This window comes from Glycine max, chromosome 10 (assembly GCF_000004515.6).
Source record: "Glycine max cultivar Williams 82 chromosome 10, Glycine_max_v4.0, whole genome shotgun sequence".
Taxonomy (NCBI): domain Eukaryota; kingdom Viridiplantae; phylum Streptophyta; class Magnoliopsida; order Fabales; family Fabaceae; genus Glycine; species Glycine max.
Window position 1 is genome coordinate 23,325,284 of NC_038246.2, and position 19,327 is coordinate 23,344,610.

Consider the following 19,327-nt stretch of genomic DNA (forward strand, 5'->3'; position numbering starts at 1 on the left):
CATGCATGACCAGTTTAGCATAAATTTCTAAATCATCATTGTTGCATGTGTATCATGGAAATAATGTGGGACATTCCCTTATCCCTGAACCGCTAGCCAAGACAACACCCTGACATACATCATGTCCGACCTTTCTACAAGCCTTTTGAGCCAAAATCTCAACTCGTCGGCCATAAACCTTGACCGAGGATAAGAATTTCCATCCTTGCGCTTGGAAGAAGGAGCAGTGGGATCTCCCAAGAAAGAAGATCCATTCACTGTTAAGCTTCAAACGTGCTTCCAAAACAAAAGAGAAAAGAAAATTCCCGGTCAATGATCGAAAGAAAGCAAAAAAAGAGAAAAGAATATTCCCAGTCAAGGATCAGAAGAAAACAAAAAAAAAGAAAAGAAAAATTCCCGGTCAAGGATCGGAAGAAAGCAAAAAAAAAAAAAATTCCATATCAAAGATCGGAAGAAAACAAAAGAAAGGTCTTCGGACCAGATAATATCTGAACAATACAGAATTATCACAAGCAAATAAGAAAAGAAAGGAAACCACGGCTTGAAGTGGTCCTCTCCCTTTGATTACCAACCAAAATCTTGTAATCTTTTATTCGATAGGAAATGATTTGCAAAGTCAAATCATGACATATCTATGGTTCGGAATTAGGAGGAAACACTTGCCTGTGTGAGGTTTATACACTTTGAGTGATTTTCTTCTATTTTTTTTGGACCTAGTGTTTCCTCTAAATGGTCGTTTAGAAACAAAATGCTAATATCCTAAATCTCATTTGTGGTTGTGAGAAAATTCTATCAGCTTGCTTCCCTTCCCCAAAGAGCACATTGTTTTTCTTTAAAAAAATATAGGTTGCTCTGATCGACTGGAAGTTTGTTTCTTTGCTAAAGCATGTTCGCATTTTAGTGAAAGAACACCGAGACTACTTTAGTCTCACTCGAGTCATCCGGAGACGGCAAGTCCGATGACACGCGGAGACACCTCATGGTTATCCGTACCTTCGTCAACCAGAGGCAAGCGAGCCCGTTGACTCACGGAGACACCTCATGATTATCCGCACCCTCGTCATCCGGAGATGGCAAGTCCGATGACACACAGAGACCAATATGGTCATTTGCTCCCTTTGTCAGAGACCTCAGTGTCTTTTGATCGAGACTACTTTAGTCTCACCCTCGTCATCTGGATGTGGCAAGTCCAATGACACGTGGAGATACCTCAGGATTATTTGCACCCTCGTCATCAGGAGACGGCAAGCCCGACGGCACGCGGAGACCAATATGGTCATCTGCTCCCTTTGTGGAAAACCTTAGTGTCTTTCGAACAAGACTACTTTAGTCTCACCCTCGTCATCTAGAGATGGCAAGTCCAATGACATGCGGAGACACCTTACGATTATCCGCACCTCGTCATTCGGAGACCCCAAGTCCGATAGACGCACAGAGACCAATGTGGTCATCTGCACCCTTTCTGGAGATGTCAGCATCTTCCGACCGAGACTATTTTAGTCTCACCATTTGCTATCCTACGACCCAAGAGTCCAGTAGCATGCAGAGACACCTTATAGTTATCCGCACCACATCATTCGGAGACCCCAAGTCCGATTGACACACATAGACCAATGTGGTCATCTGCACCCTTTCTGGAGATGTCAGCATCTTACGGCTGAGACCATTTTAGTCTCACCTTTTGCTGCCACGACCTGTGACTCTAGTGGCATGCGGAGACGCCTTATACGGTAATCCGTACAAACCTTTTGCTACCCCGACCCATGAGTCAGGTGGCATACAGAGACGCCCTATACGGTAATCCGCACAGAGACAGTTCAGCTAATCTCGACCTGTGAGTCAGGTGGCAGGTGGAGATACCCGAGTAGTTATCCGTACAAACACAGTTCTGCTAATCCTGACCCGTGAGTCAGGTGGCAGGCGGAAATACCCAAGTGGTTATCCATACAAACACAGTTCTACTAATCCTGACCCGTGAGTCAGGTGGCAGGCAGAAATACCCGAGTGGTTATCCGTACAAACATAGTTCTTCTAATCTTGACCCGTGAGTCAGGTGGCAGGCGGAAATACCCGAGTGGTTATCCGTACAAACACAGTTCGGCTAATCCTGACCCGTGAGTCAGGTGGCAGGCAGAAATACTCAAGTGGTTTTCCGTACAAACACAGTTCTGCTGATCCTGACCCGTGAGTCAGGTGACAGGCAGAGATACCCAAGTGGTTATCCGTACAAACACAGTTCTGCTAATCCTGACCCGTGAGTCAAGTGGCAGGCAAAGATACCCGAGGGGTTATCCGTACAAACACAATTCTGCTACCCCAACCTGTGAGAATCGGGTAGTATGTGGAGATACCCTATGGTTATCTGCACACACACACAATTTTGCTACCCCGACCCACGAGTCCGGTGGCATGCGGAGACACCTTACGGTTGTCTGCACCTCGTCATTCAAAGATCAAGTTTGATGACACACAGAGACCATCATGGCCATCATTTACATTTTGAAGACGACGATGTCTTCAGTCATTGCATGCCTTCAAAAGGAGACAATGTCCACATTTACATTTCGAAGACGACAATTTCTTCAGTCATTGCATGCCTTCAAAAGGCGACAATGTCCACATTTGCATTTCGAAGACGACAATGTCTTCAGTCATTGCATGCCTTCAAAAGGCGACAATGACCCTCATCTACATTTCGAAGATGACAATATCTTCAGTCATTGCATGCCTTCAAAAGGCGACAATGTCCTCATTTACATGCGAAGACAACAATGTCTTCAGTCATTGCATGCCTTCAAAAGGCGACAATGTCCTCATCTGCATTTCAAAGACGACAGTGTCTTCACCTCAATATATATATATATATATATATATATATATATATATATATATATATATATATATATATATATATATATATATATAAATGAAAAAGAAAGGAAAAAGGAAAAAGGAAAAAGAAGAACAAAATGAGAAAAGGAGGAATTTCAATGTCTTCATGCTTTCACGGGTTTTACTGCTTGGACTTCCGCTAGTGGCCGGTTGGATGGGAAGGTTCGGCTCGAACGAAATTAGTGTCTTATCTTTACTTCCCTTTTATCTCCAATAAAAGATAAGTAAAGAGGGGCAACTGTCATACCCTAATTTCGTCCAGGGACAATAGTTTATTGGCATGCAGACCTTGGTTGATCTCTTTGGGACACTTAAACAAGCATAGCCGTGAAATCCGTGAGGTTTCGAAAAGAAAAAAGGCAAAAACATGAAAATAGGGGTGTATTTATCAAAATGGAGGTGTAGATAGACTGTGATACCCTGATTTCATCTGAGGACAATTGTTTATTGGCATTTGGACCTTAATTGATCGTTTCGGGATGCTTAACACCCATCGCCGCAAAATCCGCGACGTTTCGAAAAGAAATCAGCAAAAAACACAAAAACGGCGAGGTGCACTCATCAAATTGGGGGTGCACTCAGGAAACTTTATCACTAAGCAACCTAAAGGGGGGTGTACTAATCAAATTGGGGGGTGCGCTCAGGAAACTTCATCCAGAACATTCTAGATGGGGGTGAACTTATCAATTGCGGGATGCGCTCAGGAAACTTCCTCACGAAGCCTCTAGAGATGGGTTGAAATTATCAACTGGGGGGTGCGCTCAGAAATCTTCCTTTGGAAGCCTCTAGGCGGCAACTACCTCCCCTTTTCTCCTATAAATAGGGGAAGGGGGCTGAGTTTAAGGATCCAACAATTTTTGCACTAAGCTTTCACTTGAAATTAGTGAGGAGAAGGGAAAAAAGGAAAAAAAATTCAAGCTGAGGTGCTTCCATAATGCTTCCGTGGAAGTTCTTCGCTGTTCTTCGTTCGTTCTTCGGTTTTCAACCGGTAAGTTTCCAAATCCGAAGCTTTCAATTCATTCTTGTTTTGTTCACTTTCATTCTTCATCTCGTTTACTTTCGGTATTATTTTCTTTCGCTTTTACGAGCTTTCAACCGTTTATTTATGTTGTTATCTCGTTTAATAATTGATAAAATGAATTTCAACCGATCATTTGTGTTGTAATCTCATTTAATCACTATTAAAACAAAATCCAATCGGTCATTCGTGTTGTAACCTCGGTTATATCAAAAAAGGCAAAATAATAATAAAATAATCAAAATATCTTTGAAAAAAAATAATAATAAAATAATCAAAAAAATCAATCGGACATTTTACTTTGAAAGTTTCTTTTAAATGAGTTCATAATAACCTAGTGAAACTAAGGCTAAAATCAACTCACAAACCAAGCTTTGTCTGCAAAAATCACTTGAAGCCGTTTTAAGGTCCAACACCTTAAACGGTCACGAAGAGCTACGTAGGTTTGAGTTTCTCATCGCAATTGAAGATACGTAAGAGCAAAAGCCCCGCTTTTGTTGACCACCCCAAGAGATTGTTAACGGTCCAACGCCTTAACGTTTCTCTCCTTTCAAAAACCAAGAGATCGTTAATAGTCCAACGCCTTAACATTTCTCTCTTTTCAAAAATCAAAAGATCGTTTAAAGGTCCAACGCCTTAAACGACTTTTGTTCAGTTAAAATCGATCTTGCAGAAAAAGATCAAAACAACTTAACCAACGTTCAGTTCTTACTAAAGAACTACGTAGGTCTGATTTTCTCATCACACCCGAGGATACGTAGGAGCGAGGGAAACAACCTTGTCGACCACAAAAAAGTAAAAAACATAAAAAAACACACAAAAGTAAAAAAAAATACAAAAACACATATAAAAGGGGAAAATACATAAAAAAAACATGAAAAGGGAAAATACATAGTTTTGAAGTCATAATTGCACATTTGATTAAAGGCTGTCGTCCCTTATGATGGACGCGTGGGGTGCTGATACCTTCCCCGTGTGTAAAAACAACTCCCGAACCTTTCACACATAAAGTTCGTAGACCACACATTTCGGTTTTTCCAATGTTTTCCCCGAATAAACGTTGGTGGCGACTCTGCGTGTTTTCCTCCCTTGGAAGACGCCCCCGTGAGCCTTGCATCGCCCTCCCGCTGAAGGGTAGGTTGTGACAATAGCTAAACAGAAACAGAAAACATATATAGACACAAAATCTAAAACAAAATACAGAAGAAAATATAACAACAGAAAAACAAATACAACAAACAGAAAACAGAGAAAATAAACCCTCACCCCACACTTGAAATGTACATTGTCCTCAATGTGAACACGTAATGAAATGCAAACAAAGAGACAACATATAAAAGAAAAGGGAAGGAAACTCCTTAACTGCCATTCATCTTCACATAAAATTGGTAAGACCAAAGACAGGTCCGCCATTCGTCCTCCACTTGGGGGATCTCATGAAAAAGCTTGAGGTGGTGACCATTCATGATGTGAACCTTATAGGGCGGATTGTTTGATACAGGCTACGGAGTTTTGGATGACACCACTTCCAGTGAAGGAAGATAAGTCAGGGTAGACGCCACAAGGATTACCTTGATAAGTCTGAGTTTGGTTCAACAAGAAACCTAGAGAGAAGCTCTCACCAAATTTTATCAAATGCCAAAAGTTTCTTTTATTGAAAACAAAAACCAATACTTATAGTGTATCTGAACAAAAAGATAAAAATAGACATGGGTCTTCTAAACAGTTTGGGCCAAAATTATAATAAATAAAAATTATAACTAAAAAACATATTTAACTTGGGCCTTCAAATTAGTTTGGGCCTTCAGCAACAATTAGTAGTCTTGATAGTGTCTCTGCCTCTAGGCCTTCATCCTTCTCCACTTGGGCCTTCATCCTTCTCCACTCGGGGGCTTTGTCCTTCTCCACTTGGGCCTTTAGCCTGTATTTGGCCAGTTTCAGGATTCTTATCAGTTCACTTTGAAGACTTTGCCATTAACTTCCTTTTTAATCTCAACTGCACCATGGGAAAAACATTAGTAATAACAAAAGGTCCATCCCATCTAGATCAAAGTTTACCGAAGATAAGCTTAAGGTGAAAATTAAATAAAAGCACTTTTTGGCCAATATGGAACTCCTTCCTAAGAATCCTAGAGTCATGAAACCTCTTCACTTTCCCCTTGTAAATATTGGAGTTCTCATAGGCTTGTAAGAGGATCTCCTCAAGTTCTTGCAATTGAAGCTTCCTTTCCATACTCGCTTCATCAAATGCCATGTTACAACCCTTCACCGCCCAATAAGCACAATGCTCAATCTCCATCGGAAGGTGGCATGCCCTACCAAAAATCATCCTATAGGGATATATTCCCAAAGGTGTTCGATAAGAAGTCCTGATGCAATCCTCCCAAGGAGGGGACCCATCACCAGAGCCATGGCTAGGAGACTCCAGGAAGATTGGGCCAAGGATGCAGGAGAAGGCCTTAGGGTTCTCATGAGCCTTAGGGTAGATTTTGGGCCTATGGGCTAAGTATGAGCTCACTTATTTTTGTATATATTAGATAAGGGTTTCATTATTTTTTCGCCCATGAGAGTTCTGCAAAGTAAGCAGCATCAACTCACGGCCAGCCTATAACCCCTCCAAAAACTACTTGCACATCACAATGAGTTCTGCAAGCAGCTCCCAGGATCCATAGTGTAGGGAAGATAGCCCACAAGTTTAGGGTACCCTAGTAATGTAGGATTTTTCAGCCCTTGTATTTTAGGGCACTTAGACTAGTTTTTGTATTAGGGGTAGTTTTATAATTTTACATACATTAAGGGCACTATTTGATGTGTGTGTTGGGAGAGAAATTTAATTGAATTGGGAGAAGCCCAATCCAATTAAATTTTGGGGGAGGTGAGCATTTGCTTGCTACACCTCATTACCACAGCATATAGTCACACTTTGTGCATGTTCTTCATGCTTTACATGCCTCAAGACACTTAAGCACACTTAGTAGAGAGTCTTGGATTTGATCTTGGATTAGTGGGCTGAACCATAGTTGAAATTCACTAATTATAATTAGTGAAATTTTGGCTCCACAAATTCAAATTCAAATTCAAGTGAAACTTGAATAGAAATTCAAATTCCCCTCTAATTTTGTGTGACACTTAGGCTATGAATAGAGGTATTGTGTGTGTGTTTTGTAACTTTGATCATTTGAGAAATTAGACTTCAAAGTTCAAACCTCATTGTTTTTCTTCTCTTCCTCCACTCATCTTCTCCTACCTTAAGCTCTTATCCATGGCTTCCTATGGTGGTGAGCTTGTTCTTGACTCATCTTCTCCTTGAAGTGGCATCTCTAATCACCTTTCTTCCTTCTTCATTCCGCTTCCATTGATCATCAAGAAGAAAAGGACTCCATTGATAAAGAATATCCAGGGCCTACAAGCTCTACATGGAGCTACATTATGTGGTATCAAAGCATCATCATCTAGGTGATGCTCTTTTGCCTCCTCTATCTTTTGTTCGGTCAATTCACTTTAATTCCTTGCTCTTCATCGTCTTCTCCATGTATCTCCTCTATTGTCTTGTGGTTTGGTGCTGTTTAGAGTAGATTCAAAAAAAAATTAACCGATTAAATCTTAGATCTACACTTGTTCTTGCATTTCTATGGTTCAAATTTTATAGATATACTCTTGAATCATGTTTTTGAGTTGATTTTAGGTTCTATCATTTTTCAGTCATAATCTTCTTGTGCTGAACCTTTAGATATCAATTTTCTTGCAAAATATTGATTAAAAGAAACACAAAAATCTAAGTGTAAATCACTTCATTCATGTTGTCTTAGAGTCATGTTTAATCATAATAATTGTCACATTATGTTCTAAGTTTGTGCTAAACTTTGATTTTGTTGATTGAATTCTAGATAGATTTTTTCATGTATTCTTGCAATTTTTAGCCTATCATTTGAATTTTAGGTCTAATTCATTCATGTTATTTAGTTCATAACATGTTCTAAACCAATTCCTAGAAGTAGTTTGTTGCACATTTCTTGTTTTCTAAGTTTCTATATAACACATATGAAGAAATTGAGTTGTGGTTGGATTTGTGAATCAAAATAAGTCTTAATCTCTCTTGAATTTTTTTATCCAAGAAAATTGAGCATAAGCAAACACAAATTGTAACTATCCAAGTCTTAAGCAACATAAACACTACTTTTGATTTCTAGGTTAAAATTCTGGTTGTTGTCAGTTCTGGCACACTATCTTCTTAACTTTTCTATAGCTTGAATACTTCGAATTTTGAGTTGAAATTTTAACTAGACAAAATAGACATCTGGCAAAAAAAAATGGAAAAAGAATGAACAAAAATGAAAAATAAATGAGCGAGAAAAGGTGATAAAGATTAACGTCAAAATACACGTCCAGAACAAAAAAAATATGTATGCTTGATTTACTTGAAAATTGTTCATTATTTTGAGTTGTATTACAAGCCTATTTGACTTATTGGAGTTTTTCATCTTTTAGATGTGTTTCCAAATTGACATAACTATAATTTTGCTTTTAGTCTTATTTTTAATTTGTCAATCTAATCTAGTGCCATTCTAGGACTTCCTTTGTGTTCCACCTTGGCTTGTGGTGTTGTCCTTTTGCTTTATTTTTCCTTGAATCTCATTGAATTAATGTCTTGTTAAATTTCATTTTGGTTTAGCTTTCATTTCATCTTTTGTTTTCTTTCTTGTCTTCTTTTTTGTGTGTTTAAGTGTTGCCTACAATAAGGATCGGAAGAGGAAATTGATGCATAGCTTGAAGAAGATTTTTTAGTCTTGGAGGTTAACCATCCTAGGAGCACCATTGGATTTGAAGCAACCGAAGCCTCACTGAATTTTGAGTGAAACACTTGAGAAAAAAAAAACAAGCATTGAAGACAAATTTGATGACCTTAATTGCTTTGTTAAATTTGTTATAATAGAACAATTAAGTGCTGAATTTTTTTCTATTGCAATTCCTTATATTTGGTCATTCTTGAGAGGTGTATGGGGAGTCTCCAAGAGACCACCAAAACCTCTATTTGTATGTAATAGCTTAGTGTAAATCGTGTAGACTAAGTGAAGAGCCAGTTGGTACCTCCAAAGGGTCATCCAAGCCTTCACATAGGAAACCATCTAGCTTGCTTTAAATTTTGTTTACCTTCCATTGTTAAACTGCCTAGATAGCTTGTTTTTTACCAAATAGTTTTTACCTTATCTTTCACACCTCTTTTAGTGTTTATTTTGGCTATTTTCAACCATAGTTTCTTTTACCTTTTGTTTTCAAACCCCCAAAAAAAAAGAACCACAACTTAGGAACCAACATGAGTCTTCATTCTTCATCTAGTGTTAATGGTGAGGGTTCTACTCCTAAGGACCCCTTGTATAGGATATTAGATGAGTTGAGATCCCTTAAATTGTGGAAAGAAAAAAAAGAGAGAAAAGAAAAAGGAAAAAAAGTGGAAGAAATAAGTCAAGATGAAAGAGAGAAAATAAGAGAGGAAGAAAGAAGAAAATTAATGAAAGAATTAAGAAGAGGAAGAAATGCTTCCTATGGTAGTCATGATGAGTCTTGTAAAAGTTTCAGTGAAGAGTTAAGTGACTACTATGGAGGGAGGCATAGGTCTGATACTAGACCTCACTCCCAAAGAAGAGAAAAGGATAGAAGGTCTCACGAGGTTAGCATTAGCCTCCCATATTTCCATGGAAAAGATAATGTTGAGGCCTACCTAGATTGGGAAATGAAGGTTGAACAACTCTTTGCTTGCCATCATATTAGTGAAGAGAGAAAAGTTCCATTGGCTACCCTTAGTTTACAAGGGTATACCCTTTATTGGTGGGCTTCCCTTGTTAGGGAAAGAAGGATTTATAGGGATCCTCCAGTAGAGTATTGGAATGATTTTAAGAGTGCCCTTAGGAAGAGGCACATTCCCTCCTACTATGAAAGGGAGCTTGTGGACAAGCTCTAAATACTTAGATAAGGGAGTCTGAGTGTCGAAGAATATAGACAATAAATGGAACTACTCTTTTTAAGAGTTGGACTTAGGGAGGAGGACAGAACAAACATAGCTAGGTTCCTTAGTGGGCTTAATATGAAAGTGAGGGACAAGGTTGAACTCCTTCCATATAGGGACCTAGATGAGCTAGTCCAACTTTGTATAAGAGTGGAGCAACAACTTAAAAGAAAACTTTCTTCAAAATCTTATGGCTTTCACTCTTATCCAAGGAAGGACCAAGCCCAACGAATTTTGGGGGCTGCACCTTCAAAACCCAAGGGAGATAAGGGTAAGACCATAGAGAAATCCACCCCTAAGACTAGTTCCCAAGCAAGGATTAGCTACATTAAATGCTTCAAATGTCTTGGGAGAGGTCACATTACCTCTCAATGCCCCACAAAGAAAACCATGATTATGAGGGGTCAAGACATTTATAGTAGTCAAGAGGAGACTACTTCTTCCCCTTCCTCTAGTGGAAGTGAAGATGAAGCAAGGGGGTAAAGAGTCTAGTGAGGAAGTCTACCTCCATGAAGAAGGTGACCTCTTAATGTTTAGAAGGCTCCTTGGAGGCCAATCTTGTGATATATCCCAATCCCAAAGAAAGAACATCTTTGATACAAGATGCAAAATTTTAGATAAAACTTGGCCTCTCATTGTGGATAGTGGATCTTGTTGCAATTGTTGTAGCAAAAGATTAGTTTCCAAGTTGAACCTCACTATCATTTCCCACCCTAAACTTTAATGGCTCAATGAGCAAGGGGAAATGATAGTTAACAACAAGTAAAGGTACCTTTCTCCATTGGGACATATAAGGATGAATTTATTTGTGATATAGTTCCCATGGAGGCAAGGCATATTCTCTTAGGAAGGCCATGGCAATTCGATAGGAAGATCATTTACAGTGGCCTAACTAATGAGATTACCCTCACCCATCTTGGCACTAAATTTGTGTTGCATCCTCAAACACCTTCACAGGTAGCTAAGGATCAACTTACAATGAAGGACAAGAGGAATGAGGAAAATTTAGAAAAACAAAAGAAAAAAAGATAGTAAGGCCTTAGCTCCAAAGGTCAATGAGAAGGAAAAAGAGGGAGGGTATTCCGCTTAGAAAGTTGTAAAGAAGAAGAGTCATTTTGCAACAAAACGAGATATTAAGAGAGATTTCTGCTTCTCAAGCTATCTTTCTACCTTTTCCTCTCAAGGGAGACTTCCCTTAGCACAGCCACAATTCCCACAATTGAGATCATTCCCCCAAAGGTCCAAGAACTCTTATAGGAATTTGGTGATGTATTTCCCAAAGAGATACCCCATGGGTTACCTCCTCTTAGTGGGATAGAACACCAAATAGACTTAGTCCTAGGAACAAGCCTTCCTAATAGACCAGCTTATAGGATTAATCCTCAAGAGACCAAGGAGATTAAATCCCAAGTTAAGGAATTGTTGGAGAAGTGTTGGGTCCAAGAGAGCCTAAGTCCTTGTGTTGTGCCTGTGTTATTGGTCCCCAAGAAGGATGGTAAGTGGAGAATGTGTACAGATTATAGGACCATCAACAACATAACTGTGAAGTATAGACACCCCATTCCTAGGCTTGATGATATGCTTGATGAGTTGCATGGTGCAAACATATTTTCCAAAATTGATCATAAAAGTGGTTATCACCAAATAAGGATGAGAGAAGGTGATGAGTGGAAAACCGCTTTCAAGACCAAGTTTGGGTTGTATGAGTGGCTAGTGATGCCTTTTGGGCTCATTAATGCATCAAGCAACTTCATGAGGCTAATGAATCATGTCCTAAGGGAGTTCATAGGTACGTCTGTAGTTGTTTATTTCGATGATATCTTAGTCTATAGTAGGTGATGTAGCTCCATGTGGAGCTTGTAGGCCTTGGATCTTTTTTATCAATGGAGTCCTTTGCTTCTTGAAGATCAATAGCAGTGGAATGGAGATGGAAGAAAGATGATTGGAGATGCCACTTCAAGGAGAAGATGAGTCAAGAAGAAGCTCACCACCATAGGAAGCCATGGATAAGAGCTTGAAGGTAGGAGAAGATGAGTGGAGGAAGAAGGAGAGAAGGAGCACAAAATTTTGTGCCTCAAATGAGGTTTGAACTTTGAAGTGTAATTCTCAAATGATCAAATTTGAAAAAATGCACACACATGACCTCTATTTATAGCCTAAGTGTCACACAAAATTAAAGGGAAATTTGAATTTCTATTCAAATTTCACTTGAATTTGTGGAGCCAAATTTTAGAGCCAAAATTTCACTAATTATGATTAGTGAATTTTAGATATGGGTCAGCCCACTAATCCAAGATCAAGTCTAAGATTCTCCACTAAGTGTACTTAGGTGTCATGAGACATGTAAAGCATGAAGGACATGCACAAAGTGTGACTATATGATGTGGCAATGGAGTGTAGCAAGCAAATGCTCACCTCCCCTCTAAAATTTAATTGGATTGGGCTTCTCCTAATTCAATTAAATTTATTTCTCAACACACACATCAAATATTCACTTAATGCATATGAAATTACAAAACTACCCCTAATACAAAAACTAGTTTAGGTGCCCTAAAATACAAGGGTTGAAAAATCCTATATTTCTAGGGTACCCTACCTACATTATGGAGCCCTAAATACAAGGCCCAAAAATAATGAAATCCTAATCTAATATGTACAAAGATAAGTGTGCTCATACTTAGCCCATGGGCCCAAAATCTACCCTTAGGCTCATGAGAATCCTAGGGCCTTCTCTTGCATCTCTGGCCCATTCTTCTTGAGCCTAAGGGTAGATTTTGGGCCCATGGGCTAAGTATGTTTTTTGGGCCTTGATTTTCTCAGGGTCCACATGGACCCCATTTTTTCTAAACACAAAACCTAAGAAGACTACATTATCGACACAAATGGTACATTTATATATATTAGCAAAGAGAGTGTGTTTCCTAAGAACCAAAAGAACTTGCCTTAGATGTCCTAAGTGATCATCTAGGTCCCTATTAATGTAATCCTACCCCCAAAATCTACCCTTAGGCTCATGAGAATCCCAGAATCTAATTTGAAGGCCCAAGTTAAATATGTTTTTTAGTTATAATTTTTATTTATTGTAATTTTGGCCCAAACTATTTAGAAGGCCCATATCTATTTTTATCTTTTTGTTCAGATACACTATAAGTATTGGTTTTTGTTTTGAATAAAAAAAAACTTTTGGCATTTCATAAAATTGGGTGAGAGTTTCTCTCTAGATTCCTTGTTGAACCAATTATCAGACTTATCAAGATAATCCTTGTGGCGTCTACCCTGACTTATCTTCCTTCACCGGAAGTGGTGTCTACCCTGACTTATCTTCCTTCACCGGAAGTGGCGTCATCCAAAAACTCTACAGCCTGTATCAAGCGATCCGCCCCGTAAGGTTCACATCATCTGGTATCAGAGCTTCGGCTCTTGATACAGGTTTTATCCTATCCTATTATTTTCCTTTGTAATTTGTCCAGGTTCGTGTTTTGTCCTTGTTCTGTTATTTGTTTTCTTGTTTGCGTCTTGTTGCGCTGTTGTTTGTGTCTTTGTTTCGTTCTTGTTCTTGTTCTTGTCACGTTTTTGTTCTTGTTCTTGTTTCTTGTGTCTTTCAGACTTTGTGTAAAAAAAATCTGTTTGAGTTTTAGTTCAAGTTAAAAAAAGAAAGTTGCAGAAATTTAAAAGAAAAAGAAGAAAACAAAAAAAAGAAAAGAAAAGAAAAGAAAGTGGGGTGTTTGATCTTTGAACACGAAATTGAGGAAGTTAGAGGCTTTGTTTTGGCAGAAAATCGTATACCAAATCCCCTTATCTAGATTCTCCTCTGAATTCTGAGCGTTTTGATATATAGTGGGCCTCAAACAGACAACCGTAGCAAAAGTTATGAGCATTTGAAGTTTATTTGTCATATCTGTTATCTTATCTGTTATCCTATCTATTATCTTATTTGTTATCATATCTGTTATCCAAATTAAATATAATTTGTTATCCAAATCTGATCTGTTATCCAAATCAAATCAAATCAAAATTTTTTATCCAAATCAAATCAAGTCAAATCTGTTATCCAAATCAAATCCAATCTGCTATCCAAATCAAGTCTAATTTGTTATCTAAATCAAATCTAAATCCAAATCAAGTCTAATCTGTTAACCAAAATCAAATCTGATTTGTTATCCAAATTAAATCTGCTACGCAATCTGTGATAATTAAATTGTCTTTCTTGTTATATACCTTGTGTGTCTAATTTGATTCATCCAGGAACTTAAGAGGGAGTGAATGGTAAAAGGCAAGAGTGAAAACATCACACAAAAGCCTATATTGAGAGCATCAAACACGAGTGAACTACCAGCAAAGAGAGAAACACGTGAGTAATGTGTGGTGAGGTTCTAGATTTTTTTTTTAATTTACTGCAAAATTCTTTGTTCCTTAATCATGGCAAGAGCTGGTGACAATGGTGGAATATATCATCAACTGGACGAATCTCAGTGCTTATTTCTGGACGCGTGGACTACACAAATGCAACGTTTGTTGAACCGTAACAAAGAAGAGCCCTACAGACGAATAGCCAAATCTTCCTCGTTTACTCTTAAACCTCTATCCCCTAGAGAAGTGTGTGATGACCAAATCAGAATGAGAGAAAAGAGAGAACAAGAGAAAGAAAATAGTGAGGCACCACAAAGGAATATAAAAAAGAGTGATACACCCGAGGAAAAGAGTGATACACATGAGAGAAAATTTAATTATTTTGCAGAGGCGAGTGAAGTGAGGAAAGTGTTACCTACTCATGAACCACTCAATCTACAGTATTGCAAAGACAGTAAAATTTCTACTGATAATTCTAATGAGTTTACTATTTCTATTTCTCCTAGTGTTCAACCCTTATTGCAGGAATTTAAAAATATCTTTCCTAAGGAGATTCCTCATGGACTGCCACCTTCAAGAGGCATAGAACATCAAGTTGATCTCCTCCCCAGAGCTTCATTGCTTAACAGGCCAACTTACAAAAACAATCCCCAAGAGACTCAATGTAAGGATGCACAAGCCAAAGTTGAGTATGTGAAAAGATTGTATGACCAAGTGAAGGTGCAAATTGCAAAGAAGAATGAAAGCTATGCCAAGCAAGACAACAAGAAAAGGAAGGAAGTGGTACTTGAACCCGGTGATGATCCTGGACATTTGAGGACAAAAGTTTTCCAAGAAGGAGGGAATGATGAGAATCATGAAACTGGCCAAATACAGGCTAAAGGCCCAAGTGGAGAAGGACGAAGGCCCAAGTAGAGAAGGACAAAGCCCCCGAGTGGAGAAGGATGAAGGCCCAAGTGGAGAAGGATGAAGGCCCAAGTAGAGAAGGACAAAGCCCCCGAGTGGAGAAGGATGAAGGCCCAAGTGGAGAAGGACGAAGGCCCAAGTAGAGAAGGACAAAGCCCCCGAGTGGAGAAGGATGAAGGCCCAAGTGGAGAAGGATGAAGGCCCAGAGGCAGAGACACTATCAAGACAATTAATTGTTGCTGAAGGCCCAAACTAATTTGAAGGCCCAAGTTAAATATGTTTTTTAGTTATAATTTTTATTTATTGTAATTTTGGCCCAAACTATTTAGAAGGCCCATGTCTATTTTTATCTTTTTGTTCAGATACACTATAAGTATTGGTTTTTGTTTTGAATAAAAAAAAACTTTTGGCATTTCATAAAATTGGGTGAGAGTTTCCCTCTAGGTTCCTTGTTGAACCAATTATCAGACTTATCAAGGTAATCCTTGTGGCGTCTACCCTGATTTATCTTCCTTCACCTGAAGTGGCGTCATCCAAAAACTTTACAGCCTGTATCAAGTGATCCACCCCGTAAGGTTCACATCAGTTGGGGTCAGGGAACCTAACTATGTGGATATATGTCTGTCCCTGTTGCATGTTGGTTTTCAAGAAAAAAATTGTTTTGACTAATGGGATGTGATATGTCTGTTATTGATGAATGACATTATTGTTTTTATTAGACTTGTGTTGTTTGAATACCTGGGGAGTGTGAATCTCAGGCATGAACTATATATGTATGTATATGCGAAATGTGATTTACTGATGATATTGTTATTGATGATATTAACTGATATGAGATGATGTTGCTATTGATGATTATGTTGATATGAGATGATGTTGTTATTGATGATAATATTGACATGAGATGATGTTGTTATTAATGATTATGTTGATATGAGATGATGTTGTTATTGATGATAATATTGATATGAGATGATATTGTTATTGATGATTATGTTGATATGAAATGATGCTGTTGTTGTTGATAATGTCATTGAGATAAGATGATGTTGATGTTGAGAATGATATTGAGATGAGATGATATTGATGTGGAGAATGACATTGAGATGAGATTATGTTGATGTTGATAATGACATTGAGATGAGATGTTGTTGATGTTGAAAATGTCATTGTGATGATGTGTGATGTGTATGTACATGAGGGTGCAGTGACCATGTTGAATATCCTTGATGGGGGAAATAGAGTGGTTAAAGAGTTGTAAGCATCTCTGGAGGGGGATGGCTTAAAATCTTTAATTATCCACGGTCAGTGCATTAATGGTGCCCATGTTTCATACTTCATATTGCATGGAAATAGTATAAACTTTGTCAGTAAGTACTTGTAGTTTCTCATAAAGGGGAATACTTGTACTTGGGGGCATGTCACTCAGTTTGGAACTCCCTTGAGACTCAGGTTGATCACCATGGGGGGGAGGGGGAATTGCCTGTGCACACTTAGGCTATTTCCTTGATGAATGGTATCACATTGCATTTGAGAGTTGAGGTTAGGTGCATGCATCATACTGATCATGATTGATTGGAATTATGGATGGATGATGACTACTTATTGAGTGTATGTTAAACTAATGGATGTTTGAGTATGCTTATGGTATTTGTTAATGTTTTCTTACTAATTATGGTTATTTGATTTTTGTATTAATTTCTTTTATAATAAACTCACCCTCACAATTTTTGTACCGTGTGGTTGGTACCTGTGATGATCGCGAACCTTTGTTTGTGGGAGCAGAATGACAGCAGTAGAGTACGTGAAGTGAGATTATTTTGTGGAGCCACCAAGCCGTCGTGATGACGTTGGGATTATTTTGGGAGAGAGTTGTATTTTGTTAATCAACTCCTCCGTAGCTGGTTCCATAATTCTTTTTTTGAATTGAGGATGTAAATCACATATTTAATTATATGTATGAACTAATTTACTTTCCATTATATGAATGATGTGTACTGAGTTACTATACCTATATATATATATATATAGGTATGTATGTATTCATTTAAGTAATGATGCATTGTTTGGTGAATGTATATCGTGAAAAATTTACTTTCATTTTTCATAAGCAAATTAACGAAGTTTTCAATTAAAAATTGAAACTTTCGCGGTTTAGAGTGGTGCTATTGTAGCGACGAGGTGGGTTGTTACACCCTTCCACTTGACACTTCTTTTATACATACAGAAAGGGTATCTAGGTCAGAGTTTGTGAAAAAATTACATGAGAAGGTTAGGAACCAAATAAAGGTGTATGCAGTTAAAGACAATAGAGGAAGGAAGGAGTTGGTGCTTAATGAAGGAGATTGGGTTTGGCTCCAACTTAGGAAGGATAGATTTCCTACTAAGAGAAAGTCCAAACTTAGCCCTAGAGGTGATGACCCTTTTCAGGCATTGGAGAGGATCAACAACAATGTTTATAGGCTCAAACTCCCAAAGAAGTATGAAGTTAGCAACACCTTTAACATTATTGATTTGGTTCCTTTTGTAGGTGTAGCTGATTCAAATGATGAGGGGTCTGCAAATTCGAGGATAAATCCTCTTCAAGAGGGAAGGGATGCTGGAATCCTCCCTAAGGTTTTCATGAGTCTTAGGGTAGATTTTGGGCCCATAGGCTAAGTATGAACCAACTTATCTTTGTACATATTAGATTAGGGTTTCATTATTTTTTGGGCCTTGTATTTAAGGCTCCATAGTGTATGGAGGGTACCCTAATAATGTAGGATTTTTCAGCCCTTGTATTTTAGGGCACCTAGACTAGTTTTTGTATTAGGGGTAGTTTTTTAATTTCACATACATTAAGTGCACTATTTGATGTGTGTGTTGGGAGAGAAATTTAATTGAATTGGGAGAAGGCCAATCCAATTAAATTTTGAACCAGCCTAAGGGGGAGGTGAGCATTTGCTTGCTACACCTCATTGCCACATCATATAGTTACACTTTGTGTATACATGCTTCATGGCACCTAAGCACACTTAGTGGAGAATCTTGGATTTGATCTTGAATTAGTGGGATGAACCATAGTTGAAACTCATTAATTATCACTAATCATAATTAGTGAAATTTTGGCTCCAAATTTTGCTCCACAAATTCAAATTCAAATTCAAGTGAAATTTGAATAGAAATTCAAATTTCCTTCCAATTTTATGTGACACTCGGGCTATAAATAGATGTCTTGTGTGTGCATTTTGAAACTTTGATCATTTAAGAAATTAGACTTCAAAGTTCAAACCTCATTCTCCCTCTTTTCTCTCTCAAAATGTTGTTCCCCTCTCTCCCTCTCCCTCCACTCATCTTCTCCTACCTTCAAGCTCTTATTCATGGCTTCCTATGGTGGTGAGCTTGTTCTTGTCTCATCTTCTCCTTGAAGTGATGTCTCCAATCACCTTTCCTCCTTCTCCATCTGCCATTGATCTTCAAGAAGCAAATGACTTCATTAATGAAGAAGATCCAAGTCCTACAAGCTCTACATGGAGCTACATCAATATGCGTTTGAATGGATCCTAAATCAATACTTTCTAAATTTGTCCTTAGCATTTCAATACAAACGTTAGACATATATAAAAGGAAAGATAATATAGTGTAATAGAAATGTTCCTTTTAAATGAATCTTTATAGCGTGGCATAGATGGATTGTATCTAATGAATAAAATACTTGATTAAGTGTTTGGATTCAATGGACGACTAGTGTAAATAAGACAAATTGCAGTGGATTATAGTGGATGAGTACTTAGGATAAGATACTTTTTACTATGTTTGGTTTCACTGATGACTCTTGTACACTTACACTTTTAAATCATTGGTCATCATAAATTTATATCTTTGTTTCCATCAAAACTGGGAGATGAACGAATTGTCCAATGATGGATCATTTAGTTCTAACATGTAAACCTACAAAACAAAAAACACATTTATTTAAGAGATAAAGTGATTACTCAAATTTATTCACTAAGGAATCTTCTTTTCTAAACTTAAATGTATATTTTTACAAACAAGACAAAAATATGTAAGATAATTAATAAGATGCATATTTAGATAACGAAAACTCACTGAGAGAGGAGGCAAAGGAACAAAATAAGTATGTTTTTGTTAGATAAATGAGATGGAAGTTCAAATAA